The sequence below is a fragment of the Neomonachus schauinslandi genome, chromosome 12 (genome assembly GCF_002201575.2).
Source record: "Neomonachus schauinslandi chromosome 12, ASM220157v2, whole genome shotgun sequence".
Lineage (NCBI taxonomy): Eukaryota > Metazoa > Chordata > Mammalia > Carnivora > Phocidae > Neomonachus > Neomonachus schauinslandi.
The window spans coordinates 5,394,899-5,402,766 of NC_058414.1; positions in this window are offsets into that span (position 1 = coordinate 5,394,899).

Below are 7,868 nucleotides of genomic sequence, written 5' to 3' on the forward strand. Positions count from 1 at the left end.
AAGAAGAAGAAGAAGAAGAAGAAGAAGAAGAAGAAGAAGAAGAAGAAAACAGGAGGGAGGAATGAATGGGGGGAAATCGGAGGGGGAGATGAACCATGAGAGATGATGGACTCTGAAAAACAAACTGAGGATTCTAGAGGGGAGGGGGGTGGGGGAATGGGTTAGCCTGGTGATGGGTATTAAAGAGGGCACATTCTGCATGGAGCACTGGGTGTTATATGCAAACAATGAATCATGGAACACTACATCAAAAAACTAATGATGCAATGTATGGTGATTAACATAACATAATAAAAAAATAATAATTAATAAAAAAATATGGGCAGAGCATCTGAATAGACATTTTCCCAAAGAAGACACATAGATAGCCAACAGACACATGAAAAGATGCTCAATATCAGGGAAATGCAAATTGCAACCACAATGAGATATTGCTTCATACCTGTCTGAATGGCTAAAATTCAAAACACAGGAAACAAATGTTGGAAAAAAGGACCTTTATGCACTGTTGGTGGGAATTACAACCATGTTTTAAGAAGCGGAACGAGGCATTGGGAATGCCCTATTATAATATATTTGCACTACCAGTGCAGCGGTAAAATGTTACTTGAAAGTGAACTTGGCTGTAAAAATTTAAAAGGTAGTATAATTTATAGGCTAAGACAGGAGAGAAAATGCAATCATATAAATACTAAAATAAGCCAGAGAAGGTAGAAAAAGAGAATACACACACACACACACACACACACACACACCAAAGAACAAAGGCAATAAATAAAAAACAGTTCCATATGTGGTAGATATTAATATAGCTATATCACTTTAATTGCCAATAATTTAAATACATCAAATAAAAGACAGAAATTTTCAGAGACTGTCAGAGTGGATAAAAAAATAAAATAAAAGATTTACCTATATGTTGTCTATAAGAAACCTGCTTTAAGCATAATGATTTAGATTAAAAATAAAGGGATAGGGAAAGCTATACCATGCTATTGCTAATCAAAAGAAAGATAAAGTAGGTATATTAATTTCAGTCAAAGCTGCTGTCAGAGCAGGGAAAATTGCCAGAGATAAAGAATTTCATAATGATAAAGACTCCAGTTCTACAAGGAGATATAACCATCTTATTTAATGACAGCGTATCAAAATACATAAGGCAAAAACTAATGGAACTGCATAGAGAAGTAGATGAATCCACTATCCTAGTTGGAGACTTCAACACTTCTCTATTAGTAATTGGCAGATCCAACAGATAGAAAATCAGAAAGAACATAGCTGAACTGAACAGCATCATCAATCAATTGGATCTAATTGACATTTATAGAGTACTTCATCCAATGGTGGCTGAATACACATGCTTCTCAGGCTTACATGGAATAGTCACCATTATAGACCACATTCTGGGCTATAAAATACAACTTAAATTTAAAAGAGTAGAAATTAAACAGAGTGTGCTCCCAGACCTCAATTATATTAAACTAGAAATTAATAACAGAAATATAGATGGCAAACCCTAAAAAGGGGACATTAAAAATCACACTTCTAAGTAACAAATGCATCAAAGAAGTCTCAAGTGATAGTAAAAAAATATTTTTTACTAAATGAAAACAAAATATGACCTATCAGAAATTGTGGAATGTAGTGAAAGTAGCACTGAAGAGAAAGTACAGCTTTGAATGCATATCTTAGAAAAGAAAAAAAAAATCTAAAAAAAAAAGCTAATGTAAGCTAACACTTTAGGAAACTAGAAAAATAAGAGCAAATTAAGTCCTAAGTAAAAAGAAGAAAAAAATGTCTGAGCAAAATCAATGAAATTGAAAATAGGAACATAGAGAAAATCAACACAACCCAAAGCTGGTTCCTTGAAAAAGTCAATGGAATTGATAAAACCCTAGCCAAGTAACCAAGAGAAAAAGAGAGAAAAAGCAAATTACCAATATCTTAATATTTATTAAATAAATTGAGTAAAAAATTAATAACCATCCAAAACAGAAAGGGCCAGGCTCAGATATTTTCATTGGTGAAGTCTACCAGACATCTAAGGAAGAAATGGTACCAATTCTCTACAATCCTTAAAGAAAATAGAAGAGAAAGGAACACTTCCTACCCTATCCTATGAGGCCAGCATTACCGTAATACTAATACTAGGCAAAGAGATTACAGAAAAGGCCAGTATCTGTCATGAACTAAAGGTAAAAATCCTCAACACCATATTGAATCTAACAATGTGTATAAAGAAATATATACCATGACCAAGTAGAATGTATTCCAGATATTCAAGGCTAGTTAACATCAGAAAATCAATTATTTTAATTCATTACATCAATAGGTCAAAAAAAGAAAAATCGTAAGATCATGTTAATAAATGCAGAAAAAAAAATCAACAAAAATCCATCACCTTTCCATGAAAAAATTTTTCAGAAAACTAGAAATATAAGGAAACTTCCTGACCATGATAGAAAACATTTACAAAAATCCTTCAGCTAATATATACCTAATGGTGGGAAACTGGATGCTTTTTCCCTCAGTTCGGAGACAAGGTAAAGATGTCCCATCTCCCCACTACTTGGCAGCCTCCTACTGGAAATCTTGGCTAATGCAGTAAGACAAGAAAAAAAAAAAAGTGTACAGATTAGGGAGGAAGAAATTAAATTATCTTTGTTAGCAGATGATTGAAATATAAACTAAAAAAATAAAGAAAAATTAAAAATTGCAAAACACTCTCCCATTACACATTAAAATGACTAATTACACAGAAAAATTAACAAAACACACAAAATCCATGGTCTGAAAATATTAATTTCAAACTACTTATTTTTTTCAATCTACTTCTGTTTGGGCCAACTATTTCTTCCCTAAAAATCTGCAAAAGACACATTATTGGATATTTCCTTGAAAATAATTGGAATGTTGCTGAAGGCTGTGTTTGTCATGCATGTAGTTTTGATTTATTTTAATTAAGATACATTAAATTAAGATAGGTAAAATACTCAGGTAAAGATCCTTTCTGCAACTTCCAATACACAGAGAAACTAAAAGAGATGAATACTTGTAATAGGCTAAAAAATTAATAATCAAACAATTTGGGGACTATTTAAGTTGCTTTTGATGGAATATAACAGAAACTATTTTGAGTTAGTTTAAGCAAGAAAAGGAAGCTTATAGTGGAACAGAACAGACATTCAAGAAAACCACTGGAACTCAGGAATGGAATCTAACACACACTTGGAATGTTCCACATCCCTATATTGCTGGTGTCCCATCTCCTTCCTGATTTATATCTTTTGCTCTGCCGACCTCCTTTTGATTAGCCTCAGTTCATGTGCAGAAATAGTGATTCTCCCACTTTTGCTCCTGATTTTGCATGTTACTGTTTTAGTCATGTGCAGAAATCAATTAGCTGTTTTCTGAATCTCAATTAAATAATATATCAGAAAAATGTAAATGCCCAATATGTACACGAGCAGTTTCAACATTACTATGCATGAACAAAATGCAACAAGATAACCACTTTTCACCCACTAGAATGACTAATCACAAAGACTGACAATGCTCAGGCCTGGATGTACAGCAAAGGCAGCTTGAACACACTGCTAATGAGAATGTAGGATCACTTCAGAAAACCAGTACCGCCGCTTTGGTCAATAGGCAGTTTCTTATAAATGTGACAGCAATTCCATACCCAGGAATTTGCCCATGAAAAATGATAGCATATGTCTACACGTCTACATCAAGGTTCATTCAAGAATGTTCACAGCAGGTTTTATCTCTCTGCTTTTAAGTTTTTATCTATCTATCTACGTATTTTTTGTATATTAGCCCCAAACTGTGAATAGTCTAGATGCCCATTGAGGGGAGAATAAAAAACTGGTTTGAGGGCACCTGGGTGACACAGTTAGTTAAGTGTCTGACTCTTGGTTTCAGCTCAGGTCATGATGTCAGTGTCGTGAGATTGAGCCCCTCATCAGGCTCTGCACTCTGCGTGGAATCTGCGTAAGATTCTTTTCCCCCTTTTCTCCCCTCTCTAAAATAAATAAATAAATGAAGACATTTTTTGAGGTGATGGAATAGTTTTATATAATGACTGGTATCTTAGCTGCACAGATTACACATTGGTTAAACCCCGTCAAACTGCAAACTTGAGAGCTGTGTATTTTACTATATGTGCATTATATTTCAATAAATCAAAGTAAGCAACACATTAGATTGAACTGTATGAAATTGGTTGTAAGATCATTTTTAGTTACAGAATGGAAATTTTTATGTAATCCAATCTATTAATAGCTTTGGCTTCCAGGGCAGATGTGAAAATTCTCCTTGAGATTTTTCTGGAACTACTAGAGAGGAGTTGGGAGCAGAAGAGGTGGAGAAACAATGGACTGTGTATAAGCAACGTGCCCTGGAAAATCATTGCGGGAAAGCAGGAAAGCACGTAGGTTCCACTCCCCTGTCCCTAATGGTATGTGCACATGCGTGTGCTTGTAAGTGTGTGCATGTGCGTGTGTGTATACATGTCTGGGTGAACACACACACGTGTGTATATGTGGGTGCATGTGTGTACATACCTGAATGTATACACATGTGTGCACATGTGTGTTTGTGTGCATGTATGTGAGTGCATTGTGTAGGCACATGCCTTTATGTGTTTATATTTTGTGTGTGTGGGAGGGTTTGTAGTTAAGAATGAATTTCCAACATGTACCAAGGCTTCCCTGTGCTTATTGCATACAGAGGACACCAAGTTGGCCTTTCTGCAAGAGATAGGGTGGTTGAGTTTCAAGACAGACCGGACAATTTATCTGAGTTAATTGCCTTTTTTTTTTTTTTGCATTGTTTGGGGTTTAGTGGCATCCTTCTAAGCACCTGGATCTGGTTGCTCCATGTAATAACGGATTTCATTCTGAAAGTCACAAAACTTCCACTTAGAATATGTATTTTTACTAGCTGAGACTTATCCCAATGTTGTAAGGTTGAAATAAATTTTGTGAGTTTTCAGCAAATCCTTCTCAGATTGCCAGGGACCCCACAGTCTGAATGCACATGTGGAAAATATTGAGAGGAGGTTGTTGAGATGCATTGGTTTATTGGGAAACTGAAAACAGTAAATAGTTAATTGAGTAGAAAATAGGTTTGGCAAGGTTTTATGAGCTGGAGATAAAAGTTGATAGACTGGACTCTGGAATCATACAAATGAGAATTTATATTGTTCAAACTCGACTCAAGGGCCTGTGATGACCATGGGTCAATTGTGAGTCTGGCCAGGGGCCTTGGAAAGATATGCTGGGCACATGTTCCATAAGGATGGCCATCGTGGACACTGCATGGACAGACCCTCCTCTTCCCTGGGTGGTGGTCTTCTTCAGTGAGTGATAAACAGCCCCCAGCAGCATAAGCCTGCAGCACGGTGTCAAATGCATTACACAATTGGGGTATCTGTCAATTGTGAAGAGGTCCTACTCTGGGAACTACGAGAGAGACTTCTATTCTGGAAGGCAGTTGAATCTGTCGTTCCGTCAGATAAATTTGGCTTACAAAACCTGCTGGAGTTTCTTATGGAAAATAAAACAGGAAACCAAATAAAACAACTAAACAATACAAAGGCAAAAAGAAAGGAAACAGAAAACCAGGTTTCGGTAAAACACGTCAATAAGATCAATAAGGATAGCAAAAGCTAGTAATTACATGGCAATTACAACGTTCCAGGGAATGTTCCAAGGACTTCAGATACACAAAGTCATTTCATCATAAAATCCTGTGAGATCAATACTAATATTATCCTCATTTCACAGATGATAAAACTAAGGCACAGAGAGTTTAAATGACTTTCCCAGGATAGCACAGCTAAGTGGCAAACACAGGAAGTTGGGTTGGCTAATTGTTTTCGTAACAATTATTCTATAGCAATTTAGTAATATATCCCTGAAAATTGTTTATATGGAGTTTGATTTATGTTCAGATATTAGCACACTAATCGACACACATATGCAGGTGTGTATGCATGTATGCATATATCTACACATGCATGAACACACACATTCACACATAATTTCATAAGAGAAAGAGCAAGAATGACCTTTGGAGTTAGATCTGTGTTTGGCAGCTGGGTATCCTTTGGCACACTCGTTAAACTCTGGATTTCAGTGTGCCTCATTTGGAATTTGGTTTTGTGATGCTTTCCCTGGAAGGATTAAGGAATATTAACTGGAACTAAAAAGGCATTAAAACACCTAGCAACCTTTATTATTTTGTTCAGAATAGTTTATTAAGGACAATTATTTTTGAAACTAAGGAGTGCTTGTTCTTGTCTTAGTAGAACTGGGTCCTCCAATCAGCTTTTCTGCCCAAATTATCCTCCTTACTTTTAAATTCTTTTCCCCTACTAGATGACTAGACCTATATTCAGTTGTCTTTCAGATCTCAGAATTTGGAACTCCTCTTCCATGTCCTGCTGTTACCTGCCTGTGCATCACTTATGAAGAATGAGACCAGCAATGAAATTTGTTCACTGGTGCTGCTCCAGTTTTCCCTAAATCTTCCCAACATGGATGGGATCGCTGCCTAGGCCTGGCAGCGATGGGGATCTGGACAGGTGGGGAGTTATTATGACATGAACTGCCCTGACCTCAAAACAAAAAGCCTCACGGAACTCTTTGCTTGAGAACATGGCATTCCTAGTGTCACTGGTGGATCCTGCAGTTTGTTGGGTCCCTATTTTGGGAATTGGGCCCATTTCCTTTTTGGAGGTTTTAGGTGGTGGCGCTATCATTGGAGAACAAAGTAAAACCAAACTAGACCAAAAAAACCTCTTTTTCACTCATTGCTCTGACAATTGCTTGGTCATTTTCAAATTAGAGAACGACATTTGATCTTCTGTTGACTGTTTTTATGCGGTGTTTTGGCAATTCTATGGTCAAAGTAGGGCTGTGGCCTGGAATGAGGTTTGGCCTGTGAGTAGCTCCAAAATTCCCAATTTCTCCCAAGCACTTCACAACCAAGCCTCTCAATCACAGTGGTCTTCTTTATGTTTACAGAGTTTTACAACATAGATCTTACTAAATTGGATCCAGGGAATCACAAAAATAATCTTAAAAGCCTTCCATGATTTCTTCTTGTACAGTTAATCTTTTCTCCCCTGTATTTCTATAGCTTGCCTTGTGATCCTGTAGTAGGTCCTTATCATGGCCTGTCTTATTTCAGCTATCCATCCATCCACCAATTTTCCAACTTTCTATCATCAATCAATCATTGATCTATATCTATCACATCTATCATCTATCTATCCAGCTACCATTAATCAATCATTTATCTATATCTATTCTATCTATCTATCCTATCTATCTATCTATCTATCTATCATCTTTCTATCATCTACCTAGAATCATCTTATTTTTCCTACTATCTTGCGATTGTTTCCAGGGAGGGGGTAGTGGTGGCCACACCTTGCTTTAAGATCTCTCAGCAGCATCATGTTTTATAAAAATCAGCATTTTAAAATGCTTTCTTTTTCCTCCCAAAGTTGTTTTGAATTGAAATGATCATAGAAAACTATCAGTTATCCTTTGTTGCATGGTTTTGCATCGGACCTTTCCAACCCTGATCTCCTGCCACAAAGGACCTCACTCTGGAATACAGTGGAAATATCCAAAGAAATCAGTGGCATATGATGAATTGGAATCGTGTGAAGGAAAATGTAGCAATAAAATTCTAAAATATCCTGGCAAGAATCATGAAAATAGTTATGTTCAAGACACTGAAGGGAAGAGGGGATATTATTGGGGAAAATAAAAGGCCTCAAAGTGTTACTTTTATGCATTTTTAATGTCAATTGTTCTTGTTAAATAATAGGTAGATTCTTCATTTTTGGT